The sequence below is a fragment of the Epinephelus moara genome, chromosome 2 (genome assembly GCF_006386435.1).
Source record: "Epinephelus moara isolate mb chromosome 2, YSFRI_EMoa_1.0, whole genome shotgun sequence".
NCBI lineage: Eukaryota > Metazoa > Chordata > Actinopteri > Perciformes > Serranidae > Epinephelus > Epinephelus moara.
In genome coordinates, this window is record NC_065507.1 from 26,570,386 (window position 1) to 26,591,090 (window position 20,705).

The following is a 20,705-nucleotide window of genomic DNA, read 5'->3' on the forward strand; positions in this document are numbered from 1 at the left end:
TTAAACCATGCTCAGTTGGTACTAAGGGGCCCAAAGTGTGCCAAGAAAATATCCCCCACACCATTACACCACCACCACCAGCCTGAACCATTGATTGGCTGATTTGCGTTAATGAGCAGTTGAACAGGTGTACCTAATAAAGTGGCCGGTGCATGTATTTTGACAACCTGCGTACAGCCTAAGAGAAGGAAATCTCCAAAAAAATGTGGGCAAAGTTACTGCAATTAATCTGCAGATTATTTTCTTGATTAATCAATTAATTGTTTGGTCTATGAAATATCAGAAAATAATGAAACATGTCCATCATAATTTCTCAGAGCCTTAATTTGACATATTTGTATATATATTTTTTGTATAAGTAACAGCGTCTAAACCCAAAATATTAAATTTACTAACAAGAACTAGGTAGAAAACATATATCATATATAAATGTATCAGTTTTATTTTATCTTTTATTTATCTATTATTATCTTTTTTATTTTTTATTTTTTCTCTTCAATCTTATTCTATTTAATGTCCTTTGATTTTCTCTTGCGCTGCTGTGATACTTGAATTTTCCCCCTGGGGGATCAGTAAAGTATATCTTATCTTAAATATTCACATTTAAAAAGCTGAAAGCAGTGAATATTTGTGCGCATCAAATAACTGATGAACATTTGTTTAAGAATTTCTCTATATCAGACAATCTCCACACATAATCATGCTATGCAGTGCTCCGTAAATATGTCAAACCACTCATATAATCAACAGGGGACATTATCTTGATTTACATGGATAACATACGAGCACTTTCCCATGTGAAGTGATTATTTCCTGCTTTTTAAGTCTCACAGAATCCTGATTACTGTACATCCACTGCATTCCTTACTGAAATAGTCTCACTAATCACAAACACCATACGATGCATAATACAATTATTGGATGTGGTGTCGTTCCAGTCAATCCACTTTATACACAAATTGCCTCCACAACTGAGCCCAAGAAAAACTGAACCTCTGACTGCAGTCCATCTGTTGGCTGTCACAATTAATAGAAAGCATAGGACAATGCACTGCCCTTTGGTTCACAATGGCCATTTGCCCATTTTAGGGTTTGCTGTGAGAGGTTTCGCAGAGCCTCACACTCAGAGAGGAAGCCCGCCTTTTTGAAGTTCACACTTTGGATTGAGGACACTGTGGCAATTATGATAAAGATGAGCTGCACTGCTGCATGTTTTATGATATCATAGGTGGAAGAAAGTGTTCAGATCTTAGACTAAAAAGTAGAGAGGCCACGATTCAAAAAATACAAGTCTGGGATTAAAAATCTCACTGAGAAGTCCAGTGTGTAGGATTACAGGGCATTTATTGGCAAAAATGGAAATAAGTATGTTTTTTTTGTTGTATATCAACTGAAAACAAGAATCATTGTGTTTTCATTACCTTAGAATGTTTATTGAATGTTATTTAAATAGGGAGCGGGTCCTCGTCCATGGAGATCTCCATGTTGCACTGCCATGTTTCTACAGTAGCCCAGAAAGAACAAACCAAACACTGTCTCTAGATAGGGCCATTTGCGTTTCTGCGTCGGCAACTGTAGTTGGCAGCCCCTTTGTGATGAACAGTGTCAGAAAAAAACATATTGAAACCGCTTTATTCAGTCTTTTTACCGTTTTTATTAGCTAGTTTGTTTGCTTTGCAGAGGAAGGGACTTCTGCAAATAATTCGGCTCCTGTTAAAAACCTCCTGAACATCTGGATCTTAGGTTATTAGAGAAAAAAGTGAGCATACATCAGCAGGTGTTGGGCTCATGGACTGTTTGCAACAAGCTGAACAGCACCGGAAAAACACTGCTTTATTCTGTGGTTTTTACTGGTTTTAATCACCTGTTGCTTGTTTTGGAGAAGAGAAGACCTCTGCAAATAATACTGGTAAAAAACTGAAACTAAAGGACCTCTAACTTGGGAGAAGCTGTTGCAAGCTGTAATCCTCACTGCTGATGCCACTAAATCCTAAAAAAATGTACCTTTAAGTAAAGGTATTACTGGAAAAACAATATACTTAAAGGTTAAAAAATTAAAGCACTCATTATGCAGTGTTGCAAGTGTTACATACACAGGCTCATTATAGGTTTATACCATCTTCATTTGCAAAGTAACTAGTAATGACAGCTGCCAAAGAATTTTAGTGACATAAAAAGTACAATATTTACATGTGAAATGTAGTGGAGTAAAGGTATAACTTGGCATACAATGTTAAATACTCAAGTAAACTACAAATTACTCAGATTTTTAGTATATTTAATGCATGTATCACCACTGAATGATCTGAATATCCTGCTAATGAAGTATAACACACCAGTACATATTCTCTTTACTGACTCCAAAACACTGAATCTGTATCTTTATTTTTGGAGTCATTTTTAGGAGATAGGACTGCCGCAACATCAGCAAATACCTTGACAATAAACAGTGTGGCTGTTACTCTTTTCTCCATGTAGCTATTTCACTGACACCTTCCAAGAGACTGCTAAAGTACAGTCGACGTATTTGTCAAAAAAAAAAGAGAGGAAAGAAACACAAACAAACAAGCCATGATAAAAGCAGGAGCTGCTAGCAAACAATCTGAGGACAGACGGTGATTCTGAATGACATCTAGCTTATGGGATTTCTATTTCTAGACTATTTTGTAACGCAGTGACAAGAATTGATGATTTACAAACACCGCAGCATGATGGTCTCCTCTATATGTAGTTTCTGCATGTGTTCCCATGTGGCGGCGGCTTTTTCTCATTGTTTGTCCTCTACATTTATCATTTTATCCTCAGACTTGCCATTTTATTTTATTCCTGTCTTCTTGTTCCTAAGCATAGCAGCTCTATGCCCTCCTCGATCTGTGCAGACAAGCTGAATAGACCCTCTGAATTGGTGTCTTGTGGTGCCACTTTGTGCTACAGTGATGCTGAGGAATCCACACTTGGTTTCAAATCCTCCTCCCAAGGCTCCTATACTGCATTGATCCTGCTTTGTATGTACCCTTGCGAGGTAATATGCATGCCTGTTATGTGCCTTACTGCCACAGCCGACTCCAGCAAAGAGCCGATTTACAGAAGAGAGAAAATGTATCAAATGGCTGAACTTAAAACCCTTCCTGGTTGAGATACACTGCATTCATTTTACAACAAGACAGGCATGCACAGAGCATTCATTAATGTAAGCTGTTTCACGCACTGAAGCTGGATTTCTGACCAGCTTGTTTCACTATAAAGGAACCGTGTCTGAAACAAACAATAAAGACCATCTGTTAATCACACAGTGGAATTGCAAATAATGAATTCCTTCAAATCAATTATATCAGCTATAATAAGGCAAAGATTTGGATTTTATTCAAACACATAAACAAACACAGACTGTCACAGACCAATTGTGGGTTTTTTTAAGGACAAAGATACTGAAATTTCCAGTATCTATCTTGAGTTTTCAGTCACGTTAAAAGGTAAGTCTGCCAGTCTACGACTTTAGTCCACACTGAAATATCTAAAAAAACAAAAATAAAACAAAACTGGATGTATTGAAGAAGGCCCTGGGGTAGACCCAGGACACGCTAGAGGGATTACATATCTCATCCGGCCTGGGAACGCCTTGGGGTCCCACAGGAGGAGCTGGAAAGCGCTGATGTGGAGAGGGATGTCTGGGGTGCTCTGCTTGGCCTGCTGTCCCTGGGAACCGACCCCGGATAAGTGGATGAAAATGGATGGATGTACTGCAGTAACATTTGTTCAAACATTCATAGTCCCCATAGGATGAACCATAAAGACTTCAGGGATTGTCTAACATTTCCTCTGGCAACATCAATTTGAAATTCTTGGGGTTTTAAGCCTATTTATAGTAGGGTGCTTGACACCTTTGATGAGTGAATTCTATCATGTTGTTAACATATGTTGTTGCACAGTTTGTTACTGGAGATTGTAGGTTTCAATCCACACTAACTCTGACCTGCATTCAATGGCTCTGTCTGTCTGTCAGCAGCAGCTCCCCGGGAGTTGAGAGCACAGCGACTGGTCAAACTGCCTTCACCATGTCAGCTTCACGTGAAGTAATCAACAGTGTTTCTACTTATTGATTCATTGAGTTTTTTTTCCAGCCCACTGTAGTGAGCGAGGAGAGTCTGCCACTCACAGCCAGACTGGGAGCTGATCAATCAATGTAGATGCGGTTCATAAATTAAAACACACATATACAGCAGAATATTCTGTTGAAACAGCTGTCTGTGCAGATAGTGCTTCACTAAATGCAACAGAAAAAGATTCGGATTGTAAAAAAAAAAAAAAACCCTCAGGGGTGTCTAGTTACCATGGAGACGACTTAAAACCTTTCGCAGAGGCATAAATTGAAAATGACACACAAGTGTTTAATTTCTGTTGAGCGACACTGATCAAAAGTGTCGAGCGCCCCACCAAAAATCAGGCTTGAGTCAGTCTCATCATCTACTGGATGGCTTGCCATGAAATCGTACAGATGTCCATTGTGTCCTGAGGAGTAATCTTAATGACTTTGACTTTTTATTTAGTGCCACCAGCAAGTCAAAGTTTTCACTCATCCAGTGAAACATGAATTGGGACAAACTTTGGTACAGACATCCATGTTTTCCAGTCAATGTGTCCTCATGACTTTTGCTTTAGTGGATGGCTTTCCACTAATTTGGTACAGACGTAAGGATGAATAGTTAGAACTGTGGTGTCCCAACCAGGGCGTCTACAGGTATCAGACACTTCAGTTGAATACTTCTTGAATTTATAACTAGATTTAAGACTGATCTTTGGACAAATAATCTTTGACTTAACCAAGTATTGTAGGTAAGTAGTATAAAGCATATATAGTCCTGTAAAGAGGTAGGTTTTCTGTAGGAATATGGTTGTAAGAGTGAACTAGGTTAATCTACATCTTGCCAACAGGTTAGAGCAAGTATAAACTAAAAAGACAGTATTAGGTTCAGTGGTAGGTTTAAAGATTTGAATAGAAATGCAGACTCTTATGCAAAAGAGCTTGAATTATTTTTACGAAAATGAATTAAAAGATGGATAAATGAAATTAGATAAAATGTTTATGGCAATTAATTAACACAAATTAAAATGTAAGGCTATTTAATGACTTTAAATGGCTTATATTCATAAAATTAAACTTTAGACTTTTTAAGCACCTACAGATATTTGTTCCTTTCATATAGTATCATCATCAGATCAATCTTGAATTTGTCCAGTACTTTGGTTTATACCTGTCTGAATACCTGAAAAACAATGACATTCAGCCTCAGCTTTACATTGTACTTAGAACTAATTAATAAACATTAGCTTGCAAATGTCAGTGAAGATTCTCAGTCATCCAAGTCATGGTAATCTTAAGTGCTATACTGTAGGCAACTGGACTTGCTTGCGTTTCTTTAAGCCACACATCAAAACTGAAGAAGCTTCTTGGATGAGAGGCGAAACATCTTCAAGAAACGCAAGCAAGTCCAGTTGCCTACGATATAGCATTTAAGATTAGCTTGCAAACATACTAAACTAAAATTGTGAACAAGGTAAACATTATACCAGATAAATCAGTATGTTAGCACTTTGCTAATAGCACCACTGTGCAGCCTCACAGAGCTGCTAGCTTAGCCGCAGACTCCTGAGCTTGTTATACTGTACTAGGGCATTGTGTTTCTTTCCATCCAGACCCCAATAAATATAGATAACCCCATTCATCATTTTGTTTCTTTAGTCAAATACAAAGTTAATACCAAATCTGTACCTTCTCCTTTATGACTACAATATCATTTAATTAACAAAAACAATTGAGATTTATTACCAATGGGAACCACATGAATAAATCTACACTAAGAACTGGACGCCATAATGAAAAACTCATACAGCTCTAATTGATATAGAAGACAGTGGCCCAAATTCACTCAAGGCTGTAATGCTTATGAGTGTGTGTCACAACCTCAGAACGAGGCAGCTACGGCTGCATGAGATTCACTCAGTGCACACAAATAATAGACTGCACAGTTTTAATTTGACACACTTCATAGGAAAGCTTACGCAAAGCAGGTTTAGGCAGAATTTTTGTCAAACATATATTGTGGGTATTATATTCGTATATACACTACAGGGCATCTGAGCTTCACTAATCCCGTCTCTGTGCCAAATAAAGCACCTTGCAACGTCAATACGTACACAGTGGCAGTGGGGCAGTAAATACACATAAGGTGTGGATTTATCTACACTTGGCTTTGTACCAAGAGAATGAAGTGAATTAAAGTGAACACTGACTGCTTCCAACAACATAATTTTATCACCAAGAACCAGTCATTATGTACCAGTGCCTTTATTGGTTTACTGTGACTCCACTAAGACAAAAAGCACGTTACTCTGTGCACCAGTTGCTTTTGTCAAACGGTTGCTTTTGTCAGCATTTGCATAATGCACATTTGTGTATTTGAGTGTTTTGTAGCATCCTGATCTTGTTTTATTTTTGTTTGAGGTGCACCTCCCAAGAAGAGGTGTCATGTTGCTCTTTTCTTATGTATATTTTAAATGTAATCCTTAAAGGATAAATCCGATGTATTTCAACATGGCGTGTTTCTCATAAATGTGGCTATTGTGGCTCAATGGGCTTTGTTACCTTTGCAATCGCCACCTCCTTTGTAGAGATTTAGGAAAACAAGGACTCGCGCGTATTTTGGTGCAAGCTGTGGGAGCCTCCTACAGTTCTTTAAATAAACCTGTTTTTTACATGAATCACTTTAAACACTTGCCGCTGAGTCCGACTGGAATTAAACACAGAAAGCAGATGCCTGGAGCTGCCTTTATGGCTAACTGCGTAGGGATCTACATCTGGGGCAACTTGCTGGCTGGCCTAATAACCCTGCATATTAATCTGTGCAATCCAGTTTGTTTACATGTGTGAGGCAGACTTTAACTGAGGTTTACTTTCTTCGAAGGAAACTCTAAACTAAATACAATGGAGGATTATCTCTGGAGTATTATGAGGCTCATTACAGGTCCTTTCACTGTGATAGTCAACTGTATTTATTTGAACAGGAGAACACAGACCAGCAGTTAAAGGAAATGGAGGAGGAACGATGAAAAATGGAGGCAGAGGCAACAGACAACACAATCCCAAAAGACATCGTGCCAAAGGAAACTGGTGGTGTTCTTTCGGTCACTGCTCTTCTGTGCTCACTGCGGAGGAAAACATTTGTTGCAAAGATGCCAGACTTGTAAAATAGACATGTCCAAAGATAAGAAGGATCTCAGCTGTGTAACTCAGACAGCTAAAATTTGCAAAGCTTATCAACATTGCCATCAGACTATTTTGCATCTCCCCAAAATCAACTGGAGATAAAGGTCGAGGATGACTTGACCAAACACGCAGCTCTCCATACGATGAGAGAAAAACAACTGCAACATGTAAAATGGCAATAAACCAGCAGTGAACAGTAGCATCTGGATATACATTTTCCTGAACCCCCTATGATCTGACTGACAATGGTAGCTGAGAGGAAATGTCACAACTTTGTCGGATAATTTAGCCCCAGGTAGAAAAAAAATCAGTGAAATGATTCATATAAAGAAAGACAGCACGTTATTTTGCACAAGTCCTCGTTTCCCCAAATCTCACCAAAAGGAGGTGGCAAGGGCAAAGTTAGCACAATCCATAGAATCACAATGGTCACATAAAGTTGAAGTAAACCACAATGCTCCTTCAACTAAATTCAAGTTAAAGTTACCCTGGGGAGTGTAAACACATTGGTTTGAGTATATCCTTGAGGCCTTAAACCTGACAAATGTTTTGTTTATTCCTATTTAAAGATTTACACAGCCAATTTTTGTGTATCCTTGAGCACAAACTCAAATTTACCTAAAAAATACAAGTAATTTTAAAATGTATTTCCCCACAGACCACTGAATACATGCCCTGTAATGTATTAGATTGCTCAGACTAAATAACACAATTTTTGGAATACTTCAAAATGGTCTTGCTGACTCATTCGTCTGGGTCTTATATTTCAATGCCAAAAAAAACCCACTTGCTGACAGTGTCCTGGCTTTGCATCTCCTCTGCCTGTTGTTGTGCGGCTGGTGCACTGCATAAACTTTTTAAAAATCTGTTTATCGGAAATATAGACCCTTTTAGAGCCGATGTCACAATGACACCGATAGCGCTCCAAATTTACAAACGGTCCAGTTTGTGCCTGAGCGCCAACAGCAAGTAGGTTGTTATTAGCGATGGTAATTTACCAGAAACTTATGCCGATGACTCCTCATTTTAACTTCACAAATCAGTCGTTCCTCATGTATTGCCGTCCTTTCAAAGCAAGTGACAGGATTAAATAGAAACATGGCGTCCAGCAAAAGTTCAGCTCTAAATGGCATCACGCTGTAGCCAGTCAAAATATTCCAGTTGAAAATAAACAATGAAACTGATTTTGTCGCCGATGCTTGCTGGCATCACATTCAGTTAGAACGTGGTGTTTGAACAAATAAAACAAACACAAATTAAGTAATCCCTTAAGTAATCTATTATTAAAAGACAATAACTGTATTCAGATTACCACCAATTTAAACTGTAACTTAATACAATTAATCTTATCTTAAAATCATGAATATGTAATGCTGTTGTATTCCGCTATACCCAAATCCTGTCTGTAGCACCATTAGTGGTTAAAAACTCCACAGGGTATCTGCCAATAATAACCTTAACTAAACAAATAGCTGACGGCACGGTGGTGCAGTGGTTGGCATTCACAGCAAGAGCAGTGCTTTAAGTGGAAAAAAATAAGTGCCAGTACTCCCCTTATTCAACTGTTAGCAGGTAAATTGGGCGGTGGGCGCTCGGTACCAGCAGATCATTAAGTGATACATTCAAATACTAGAACATGATGCTGATTTAAAAAAATCTTTTTATCAGTGCTGATTTTACAAAAATCTCTGTCTTGAACTTACATGTCTCCCAGGCCACTGCAGTTGTGGAAACTATATTTAATATTAGTTTGCCTTATAGCATCCCTTTGCCTTTGCCTTGCCATTCTTGTCCTGTGACGGGGTTATTGTTGACGTCAATGGCAACAGGTGTTGCTGATGCCAACTCGCTGCTAGCCTGGCTGCTAGCAGATGCGCTACTGCTAGCAGCTGCTGCAGGCTGCTCTTCACTTGCATTTTCTGTGGCATCTTCACTGTCATCATACGATTCAGGCCCGGTCCGGGTTCTTTTTGTGCCCTTTTGGAGCCATGCCAACATTTACAACAGACTGAAATCACCCGTTGTATGAAACGAAACTTTTGGCTGCAACTAGCCATGGGATGTAGCGCCTCGCGTGCAACTAACAACAACAACTGTACTAACGCGAGATCTCTTCTTATTCTTTGGCAGACTCGACTTCGCAACAAACGTCTCGCGAGAAGGGACAGGCGTGTGGCGCGTACTTGTACATAACGTGGTCCACACTGGGTAATGTAGTATAGCCATAGAAATAAAACAGGACAGGCTACTATGAGCTCATGAGAAGTCCCAGTACTCTGTAAAAAGTCCCAGTACGCCAGGGGCTAAAAATCTAGAAGTGGCGGTGCATACCGGCCCACTTAAGGCACTGAGCAAGAGGGTTCCTGGTTTGAACCTCAGGGTGGGGGAGCCCTTCTGTGTGGAGTTTGCATGTTCTCCCTGTGTCAGTGTGGGTTTTCTCCAGGCACTCCAGCTTCCTCCCACAGTCCAAAGACATGCAGGTTAATTGGTGACTCTAAATTGGCCGCGGGTGTGAATGTGAGTGTGAATCGTTGTCTGTCTCCATGTGTCAGCCCTGCGATAGTCTGGTGACCTGTCCAGGGTGCACCCTGCCTCTCGCCCAGTGTCAGCTGGGATAGGCTCCAGCACACCCAAAGCCCCCAACAGGATAAGTGGTTACGGAAAATGAATGAATAAACAAATGGCTCCATACAGCATGTATGATAATAATAAACTGTTTATATTTTCAATGTGTTAAAAAATAAAAACCCAATCTACAAGCCATGCCTCCCAAGTTCAAACACAGGTCATGCTAAAAAAAAAGTCTGATGTGCATGATTTTCTGAGTAAATTAGATCCTTATTTGCTATTTCTGCCTTCAATTACAGTTTTTTTTAGGGAAATCAGGTCAATGCATTAAATCCATGACATATCAGTATAATTAGTAATTAATGTGCAGGCAAGTTCATCCCACACTTTGTCAGTCCCCAGTCACAAACCTGTCAGGCCTGCTATTTGAGACTGAAAGGCATATTTAGTTCTGTCTTATCGGTCGCATAATTATTATTTTTTTTATCTATATTTTTGTTTTTAGAGCTCTGCACAAAGTTAATAAAGCTGAAGCCTCACGGAAAAAGTCCATTTTACTTTCTCTATAATGGAAAGTCAGTGTTACAGAAAAGGATTAACTGCTGTGTAAGAAATGTTGATGTCTTTCAAACTTGCCAAAGGAAATAAAATGGATTAAAACTGGCCTGACATTTGAACCTCCATCCCTGTCTCCACAATACTTAAGCTACTGCCCTAGTTTCAATTTAACTTGTAAAGCTTTTTTTTTTTTTTACCTCGGAAATACATTTCCTTTAACGACAATATAAGAAAAGGTTGAGGTCTATTGACTAGAATAATTGTGCTGGAGAAAGTTAATGGATAGAAAGCATTAAATACTGCACATGTAGTGACTTCACCACCAGCTACAGGAAGTTCATTATGGGTCATTGTACTTGTGGCTGTACCATAAATAATTAGTTCACAACCTATTTGATGAAGGTGGCATTATCAGAAATTGCTCTTTATTTTCCGTCTCTTGTTAATTAGTAAATTTGATAAATTAGCCGCTGAACCAAATTGCAGTCCAAAAGCTATCAAGTCAGGAACAAATTAAGCCTGAAAAACGAGGACATCAGAGAACATTCAGTGGGATTGAGCAGGAAAGTGCTTTTTTGGTTTTGTTCCCCGTTATTGAGGGAAAACGTGAATTTAATTCAAAAATCCTACATCAAGCAGTTTCTACATATTCAACACCTCCCAGATGAGTTCTCCTGCCATATTCAATGCAGACACATTCAGCACAGAAAATGGTTTGTAAATAAAGCCGCTGCCTTGGATTTGAAAGACGATATTATGATTGCTTCCCAGGTTTGATGTATGATCTGGAACAGAGAGGGCGGCTCAGCAGCTCATGTGTTTTTGTTTTCCAGTTTGATCCTCGGCCACAGCCCTCGCTCGCGTTGCTTATTTTCTCAGTGTTTGCGTGGGTTTCCTCCAGGTGTGTGACCTTTCATCTAAATGAATTACAGGGAAATGAACACATCACTTGCTAATTAGTAGGGATACATAACAAAGGGTATGGTGTTTCAGAATGACAGGTGTTGTATTGGTTTCATGTATTCTGATCGTTTCCATTTGCTGCTGCAGACAGGAGCTGGGAATGAACTGTGAATGATGCAGCTATAATGCACATAACCCCAATACTGAATGTGACTGGGACAGTTTCAAACGCAACATTTCTATAATTTACTTCATACACTAACACAGACAATAATCTTGGACAGCAGGGCAACCTGCTCGGTGCCATTATTGCACTTTAATATAGCTCTGCGCATGCCACTTGTACATAATACTACGCCCAGGCAAGCTCATTGTGCTGCCAGGACCACTTATAACATCCCTGCCTCATGTGCAGCTCCTCCTCCTCCTCACTCTCCTCTGCCTATGAGCCAATGCAAATTACAGTAACAGCTTGGACGTGAGTATAATCTCAAGTGGTGCGAGCTGGGCTCCATGGCGAGGCATGCAGGCAGATGGAAGCAGAGACTCTGCCAGGCCTCTTTAGGGGCTCCCACTCTTTCTCCAGCATGCTAGACAATGGAGGAGCTGTGGCTCATAACCAGCTCCTCGTCTGCCACTATCACTACTCCCAAACGCTGTTTTTGGTAAACGATATGAAAGGAAGCGAGCTCCTGTCATGGCCTTGTTTAGACCAATGCACAGATGGACAGTGAAACTGGCCACTTTAAAGCATGAGCCACTCACAGGGACGGGAGTAGAGATACGGAGGCGGATGCTCAGACATTCACATTTACGATGAAAGAAGATCACTGTACTGTAGGTGCGTTTCTGTACATGTCCCCGCACAGCAGGTGGTACAGACTTTTCCATTGAGCTATGGTAGATACCTAAAAATAGCTCTTATAATAAACAACATTTTTTGATCATATCTCAATTAAGGGAACATTCATTTTAGCACTTTAAGAGAAAAACTTTGTTTCTCTTATTCAAAAAAAAAAAAAAAGTAGAATACAATTCCAGTGAGGACACCACAACTTCTAAGATTGTATGTGTCTAAACATGCATCACACATACAATATTCATACAGGCATACTTAGCTCAGACATGTTGTGGGTCTGGGGTGCCTCAGGGACAAAATTAACTTTGATATTCAAATTGGTTTCCCTTCTGTCTGTATCATTGACTTTTATCTTGAATACTCTTTTTCGGCCAAACTGACTGTTCTTGAGTCTGATTCTTGGAACTTTGTTGCTATCTAGCAAACCAGCCCACATTTCTACCAGTTTTCTGCAAAACCATTGTATCAAGGATGTATCATGGACGGAGGACATTTCACAATGCACAACAGTGCAAAACATTTGTTTTTACCCCAAAAACAAGCATGAAGCAACAATTAATGAGACCACTGCACGCTCTTTTTTGTCAATTTCTTGCTTGACTTCGACATTTGTCCAACCCTGTACAATATGACAAGCCCAGTGATGTCATGGTTGGCACTGTAGGTCAAAGAAACTGTGCTATTTTTGGTTCCAGCTGAAAACCAAGTTTTTGGGCTCTGAATCAATGGGGTATGAGTTCACTGACTTTTGTCTCCATGCAGGAAGAAGACAGATTTCCTCCTGCTCTGTACTTTGTGACGCCCTGCTGGTTTCTGCAACACTGAATGAAACGATGTATTTCTAAAGGAGAACAGTGAGTAGAAACAGTCCCAGTGATTACAGATAACTTTTTTAGGTTAAGAGCTTGCCTCTTTGGATTCAAGCACTGCAGTAAAAGTTGCATCAAAAATGTAATGCACCTTTTATTTTGAATGAATGAGCTCCAGGCTTTACACTTGCATGACAACCGAGATGAGAGGCTCTCTGTTTTGCTGCTCCGGGAGAGAGGCTTGTTCAGGCAACACCGATTGTGCTATTCTCGGCTATTAATGAAAATGGATTCTTAAACTCAGTTGTAGTCCTAGTAACTAATGAGGATTACGCAACAAGGTTGCACCTCCATGTGCCATTAAACATGGAATATTTAATCACGTGATGTAGCTCCGAGACAAACATATGTGCCTTGGAGGAGTTCAAACAACGGCCTCCCTCCCTCCCCGTATACATACATAACAACGAACAGTACAAAAGAATATGATGTATGAAGAAATCAATAGACTGTGAGTCAGCTGCGTGTCAAGATGAGGCTGTTTAAGTGACTCAGCCTTCAATGTGTTTGCCAACCCTGAGTGCATCTGCACTAACAAAAAGATATTTGACTGAGAGAGAGAAAGAGAGAGAAAGCACCAAGACGCTGAGCACAACCCCCCTGGAGCTACGCATCTATTGTATCTGACTTGTGCTCGCACGCATGCAGGTGATGTTTGATTTTACCATATTTTCCTCCACTATCATTTGAAATAGCTTCTGCTACACCATTACAAATTCACAAAGCCCTTGTTACTTGGAGATGTGGATGACACGGAGCGTACAGCTTAATTTCTTTGTATGATTACAGCTGCAGAAACAGGAATCGGGTGAAGAGATGATATCTTGACATGGCAACATGTTCCGTAAACCTCAAGGATACTCTGAGCTGCTACTCGACGCCGCCTGTCACCGCCTTTCGATACTTGGTATTCCAGGAAACACTGACTGCAAGACTCAGATTACTCTGACAAGAGACGCAGACCACAGAACACAAGACGAGGGAGGGGAGGCGTATATGCACAGCGCCGCCACTGGAATGTTGAATATGTGAGGATAATAACTTGACCTCCTCCTCACTCTCCCCTCGATCCCTGATTAAAAACATGAATTCACTACCTACTTACAGAGCACCATTTTCTCAGTTGTAGTACCATAATTTTGAACGAGCCGAGATGAACTGGTGGGGAATCCTGTTGTTACGCCTCTTATCGCCCTCAAACTTGACAGCCAGGATTAAACTACACTCCAAAGAACAGCTGGGCGAAGATGTCGAAAGAATACATATGGGCCAGAACTGCTGTACTTTCACAAAACAAATTGCTATTATTTAACAGGAAAGGGTGAATTCAATTCTCTTGAAAAGGATTAATCTAATGATGGGAATTATTTCCTTTTTCAGGACAGCAACAGAACAGGATGTCTCACGGTGCACAAAAATATGCAGAGTTATGCAGGGTGCATAACTGTTGTAGACGCTGCTTGTTAGGCGCACGACGAGAGGGAGGGGGAACACTGAAGGGAACAGCAGTTATGTTCAATTCAGTAACACAAGCTGGCTAATTAGCATTGCCCTGCCATTCCCTTTGAACCAGAGGAGGACAAGTGGGAGCCATCATATTTCTTTGTTCTCAGCACTGTGTGATTCCCTCCTGACCGCAGAAAACCACAGGGGCTCTGACCGCAGAGGGTCAGAGGTAGGTAAAATAACCTCACCTCGCAACACCCCCCCCCCCCCCCACCCCCCCCACCCCCCCCACCCCCCCACTTCCTGAACTGCCCCGGGGGAATAACCCAGACCTTTTCCTAAAACTACACCCTCAGCAAAGCACTGCCACTGGCGGCACGCTGCATCAGATACAGTGCCTAGATGTGGTGCGATGACATTTTCAGAATGCAAACCCACTCCGAGTACACCAGACAGATGTTAAGGGGGATGCAGGTACCTACTGCACTTCAGATGCACACAATTATTCTCGGCTGACTGCTCTCTGAAGACGCAGCACAGATCATTAACTCTATCCTCTCGTGTATCAGGGTTTTAATTAATAGTTTCATGCTATATAATGTACGATTGAAACAAGAAACTGCGTTTATGGACTGCTGCAGCATTTTGAAGGGTGTTTTTATGGCCCATTTCGGGTTAGTTAGAGATGCAGTCAATTACACTACGACTCCAGGTAGAACCTTTTTGTTCCACACATGGGTCAAATAATTTGACATACTTGGCGAAGTTAGTGAAGTCAGGAGGTGCTAGATGGGTGAGGTTTGCCTTTGAGTCTATGTTTAGATAGGAAAGTAATTATTCACAGGAGAGTATTGCTGTAGTCTCACTGGCTCTTACTCCCCAGTTTTTAAGATGAAAGAATAGAACTGATGATAAAAATACTACCTCTGCATGTTCTGAGGATACATGTTTGCAGTAGCAGTATTTTTATTGTTTGTTTTTCTTGATTTTGACAACTGGACAATAAGAGTATATTATTCAGACAGACTGTAGTGAGCAAACATAAGGAGGCCACAAAACCCATCAACATTAATCTCGTTTATTTGTGTTTATATTTCCTCTAATTGAGCATCAATCTTTTCAAATCAATTATCTATTATAAATCATGCTTTAAAGAAGCTTAGAGCATTGACAATGCAGAGATTTAAACAGTATTTCCTTTTGTTAAACTACCATTATTATAGAAGGAATGATGACCTGTCTCAACATAATTTGTTGTATTGATATAAAATATACAACTATATTTATTTGTCGGAAAAAACCTCTGTCGTTATTGTGTCGCCGCGTGTCTCAAACCAAATGCAGGCCATTTCCTTCCACATGCCATCAGCCTCTTGCACAGTTAAATCAGACATTTGCTGCCAGGATACAATCCCAGTACAACAGCCCTGTAATACCGAAACATCTAATGCACTTACAAATCATATATACGACAGTGCGCTATATAAATTGTGCTATAAAATGTACATATTATCCATTATTGTCAAACGTAAAGCTAAGCAGGTTGTATACACTGTCCATAAACCACCTACTGTATGCATATAAAGTTGCTCACTACACAAACGGTTTATCCAGCACACTCCCACACACTCTGGTACTATTTGTGACCTCGCAGACATTGTATGTTGGTGTCCATTTGTTGTTTATCTACAGTGTACTGTATGTATCTATTTCTCATGCCTACTTCCCTGGAAATATAGCGGCCATGTGTTTATGTTTGCATTAGTCGTTGCACAGATGCACACTATGTCTAAATGTAGTGTACCCATGCAATTAAGCTGACTCTGCTTTGACAGACTCCACCCATATGGCTGTTTAAATTGTGTCAAACTAAGGGGAAAAAAAGGCAATTGCAAATTTGACCCAGTTCTGCTCTGCACCTGTAGTTTCACTGTCTTTTCTGTAACAAATTCCCACCGGTGATCCACATAGTACTGCATCCTCAATCTGCTGATGCACCACTGCTAACGCAACATTTTCAGCATAGTTAGAGCTGCCCCGGCAAAAGGTGGGGCTGCGACAGCTCAGTCAATATGCAGTGACTTGGAAAACACGACAAACTCACCAGATATCAAGCCCCAGTCTCCATCGCAGGTTTCACATCAGCATGCCGATCAGCTGGCGGTCAGAGAGTCAGAGCTGAGGCAGGCGACTCTCTCTGGCGTCACAGGAAAACACCACCTAGAGGACAGGAAACACATTTAGTCTTTTTGTTAGAGTAAGGGCAGCTTAGGTGAGCACGCTAACTACACTGCGAAACCCCCGCCAGACGTGTGGTTGTTCTAACACACTTTGGGATGTTTATTATCTACTTCTCGACAGCATTCTAGTGAAAGAGCCGACATTCCTCAACACACAAGAGAAGCAGTCATACATTCATAATCTCATTGACTGAGCTTGCTCCTTTTTTACACTTGGCAGCTTTGGGTGTGATATGAACGCTGATCTGATTATGAAACAACAGGAAAGAAGCATAAGCAGCAGGAGCGGCATTAGAAAAACAGAGTTGGAGATACCATGGCTATGAATGTGTGTCCTGTCATTAATATTTCACTGCATCATTGTAGCTAAAAGAGAACAAAGTGTAAAGGGGAGCATAATGAAAAATTCATCATATTTTGACACAGCTTTGGAATTTATCTGTGCAAAACAAAGAACAGGCGAATCTTGCGCTCGTGATGAGATTTTGTGGCTGAGAAAATGAGGTGATTAATGGATCCAAATAATTACTCTGTGCTTTAACATAAGGCCTTTGCCATGCATGATGAAGATGAATGAGGATGAGGTTTTGTAACTCACTTAGGAGGCTATTTCTACTGCTGAATTTTTCTTTCATTTATGCTTCTTTTTTTTTTCTTCTCAAACAGGATGGAGGTGACTGCCAAGGTCACAGGCCTCCAGTTTCTCACTTGTCCCTAAAATTCAAAACAAGCTGCATGACATGTCACAGCTCTGCCTGCAGTTCAGCAGCACGCAACCCAAGAGAGATTACCATATCGCTCGCATTTGTCTGCAGAGAGTCTTCGTGCATTAAAAAGACAGAATTCTCCACTCAGGTTCTTCTTCCGGGCTCTACTGTACATCAATTTGTATTCAGAGAGGGACTTTAGGCTTGTCACCTTCAGCTATTCATCCAGCCAATGAAGTATTTATGACGCAAGCTTTTGCTTTTTGATACGTCACTTCGATCCTCTTCAGTTCATCGCAGGCTGGAGTCAGCGCTGTCATGTCAGAGTTTAAGAAATGAAGGAAAGAAATAAAGTAAGAGTGTAGGTGTCAGAAATTTCACAGTCTATCATTTCACAGTCTATCATGCCATGCATATTAACTGCTCCTGCTCGTGTGTGTGTGTGGCGTCGCTGCGGCCCACTCCGGCAGTCAATGTGACAGTGAGTGGTGTGACTGCAATGTGACAGTGAGCAACCACTGGGAGGTGCATAAAGTTGTACATTTGTATCGAGCGAGAAGTCCTTCACCCATCCACAATGGTCTAACAACTGATTTTTCGGTTCTGTCTTCGTTTCCAAGCATCAAATCATCACCTGGCCCAGTGTGATAAGTCCGGTGTCAGCCCAGGACAAGCCAGTCTCACTTAATCTCCAACATGGCTCCCCTTCACTGTATCAAACACTCCACTTCCCTGCTCCACTTTCCTCTCTCCTCTCCACAACATTTCACTTCTCCATTTCTCTTTCCATTTCTCTCCAGGCCCTTATATAAAGTGAAAAGAGAAGACAAAAAAAAAAAGAAAGAAAAAAATCCACAGTGCCAGGCAACTTTGGCCAAAGGACATACCTCCGTCAAGTCATTATCCATCAGGGTGATTCCTTCCTATCTTTGCAAGACAAAGACGGTTGTTAGGGAGACAGTCATCCTCCTGCACTTCCAGCTTTGTTACTTAAAATACTCTGGTATGACAACAGGGGTGAGACTTCGCCCTTTTACCTCACTGCGGTTATATCGTATCCGTCACTCCACAGAGAGACAACTTAATGCGTGTGGCATGAAAAACAAACGAAAGGCCAGTCAGGTTACTGTACAGGAAGGATGGAAACAACCATAACCCTAAAATTCCCCTTCTTAATCAACATATTGTCGGAGATATGAGCCGCACTGGCATAAGTATGTATTTAATGGGCTTAAAAGTAAACTTTGATTGCAAATGGTCTTCAATGTAGTGCAGTGAGAGCATTATCTGCCCGTATATAACAATTAGTTTGCTGAGAGAATAGTAGAGGCAGGGGGTTATTATTGTATTAGAAAGTGAAAATAAGATATCTGAAACAAGCTTTCTTCTACATCACGATTTGCTCGCAGATTTCCTTGGAAAACTCTGCCTACAGCAAGTATCAGGAAAAGCGGATCAGAGCTACATTGATTTATTTAAAGATTGGAATAAAATAGAATTGCCATTTCATACTTTTTGTCTCAGCACGCAAGATTACAAATTACAAATTTAGAAGACAATGTCAGAATTATCTTTCTTCTGGCTTAAAGAGAGGGGGGTATTTTTTATTTTATTTTTTCCAGTTCTTAGATATCAGCTTGACAAAAGCTGCAAAAGAAAGCTCTGCAAAAAACCTTGAGGCATCTCATTACATCAGATCCTGCTGACCATCAGGGGAGACAAAAGCAAGCCTTGGAGCTACAATCAATTATAGATTTGAGTGAATGCATTCATAAGATAGCTGCTTTCTTTGTGTTCCTCCTTTCCCCAGATGTCAACAGAAGTGGTGCCACTTCTGAGCTTACCGGCAAGGAAAGCAAGGACCCAAATCATTTAATAGACCGCATCAGTATGGGAAATTAATTCCACTGCATGTGAGGAGGTTTTTGTGTATTTATTACAGACTAATTGTTTTCAAATTGCCTGACTGGAGTTAAGATTTTGGTTAGAATTCAATTTTTCAGCAAGTGCCCCCCTCTCCCTAACTGAAGCAATCACAGTGCCCGAGATGAAGACAAGCAATAAAGCAGCCGCGGCTGAAACACACTTATTAAAGGACATTGTCAATGTCATCATGACTCAGCAGTGGACTGACAGAGCCACTCGTTCAGGAAACAGTGCTGCTGTTCGGAGGTGTAGAGTAGCCCGATAGCTGTCATAACTGTGAGGTCAAACTCATCCTCAGCAAATCCACGAAACTGAACGCCATCAGACCATTCCTCTTTCCCCACTGGCTTTACAGTAATTTACTCCTCATGTCAGCACTTTGATTAATGACTTGATTTACGCACAGGATCATATACGCTACATGGCAAGGTATCAATCATGCTGCTGGATTCATAGTGCGTATTCATGGGTTTTCAGCAGCTGTGTTGCCACAGTCAAAGCCTAATTACATCTACCTAATAGGGGTGCATGAACAGCAATGCCCCGAAACTGTGAACATATTGAAAATATGTCACTAAGTGTAGACCTAATGTGTTTAAATACATTGAATATATCCAGTTTAATCAGTGGGTGCAAAATTATCAGAGTCAACTGGGGACAAAACCACAAAAGTGAGGTCATTATTAAAGACGAGCAGCTGTTTTTGTCTGAGCCGCTTCTGCTAATCTAAAACTTCTCCAGACTCTAATGAACGCTCCCATCGCACTGGCCTGACTCGAACCGAGCTGAGCTCTTTACTTGAAATGAGGCAAAAAACAGTTTCAAGGAAAATTGCTTGTAGGAGCGGTTTGATTGAATAATTAGCTTTTTATTAGCTTCTACAAACCTTTGGCATTAGAGGTCAAGAAAAGATGAATGGTGTGTGTATGTGTGTGTCCCAGCCAATCAATACTCATGAATCTGGTGCTGCTTCAGGGCAAGGTTACCAAGAAAAGGCCCGGAACTAAAGGAGCCAGTTGGGACCAAGAAAGCCCATTCTCAGCGATAATTAAGGCTGGTTGTATTATGGTTAGACTCCATCAGACGGGGCTGGTGCATCACATATGGAGGTCTGCTGTAATGCATTAGCTGAAGGCGCACCTGCTTTTCAATGAGACTACATACAGTCACGTCAACATGGATTAAGTTACAGATCTGAACAAGCAATCGGATTTCGCTCACGTTACTGTCAGATCCACCTATGGAAGCAGCCTCTCTGCACTGTGATTGGAATTCTGCAATGCAGTTAAACCACAATCCAACTGAGGCTGCAACTAATGATTACTCTCATTATTGATTAATCTGCCAATTGTTTTCCACTAAATT

The 20,705-nt window shown here is 40.7% G+C and overlaps 1 protein-coding gene across 9 annotated transcripts in view; it reads right to left on the minus strand.

Annotated features, from left to right (window-relative positions):
- Positions 1-20,705, minus strand: part of lrfn1 (leucine rich repeat and fibronectin type III domain containing 1) — a 149,982-nt gene that overhangs the window by 17,218 nt on the left and 112,059 nt on the right. For all 9 annotated transcript variants that reach the window (XM_050063779.1, XM_050063762.1, XM_050063798.1 and 6 more), the window contains one exon: positions 16,572-16,687. The gene's annotated coding sequence lies outside the window, so the exon portion shown is untranslated. The remainder of the gene's footprint in view (positions 1-16,571; positions 16,688-20,705) is intronic.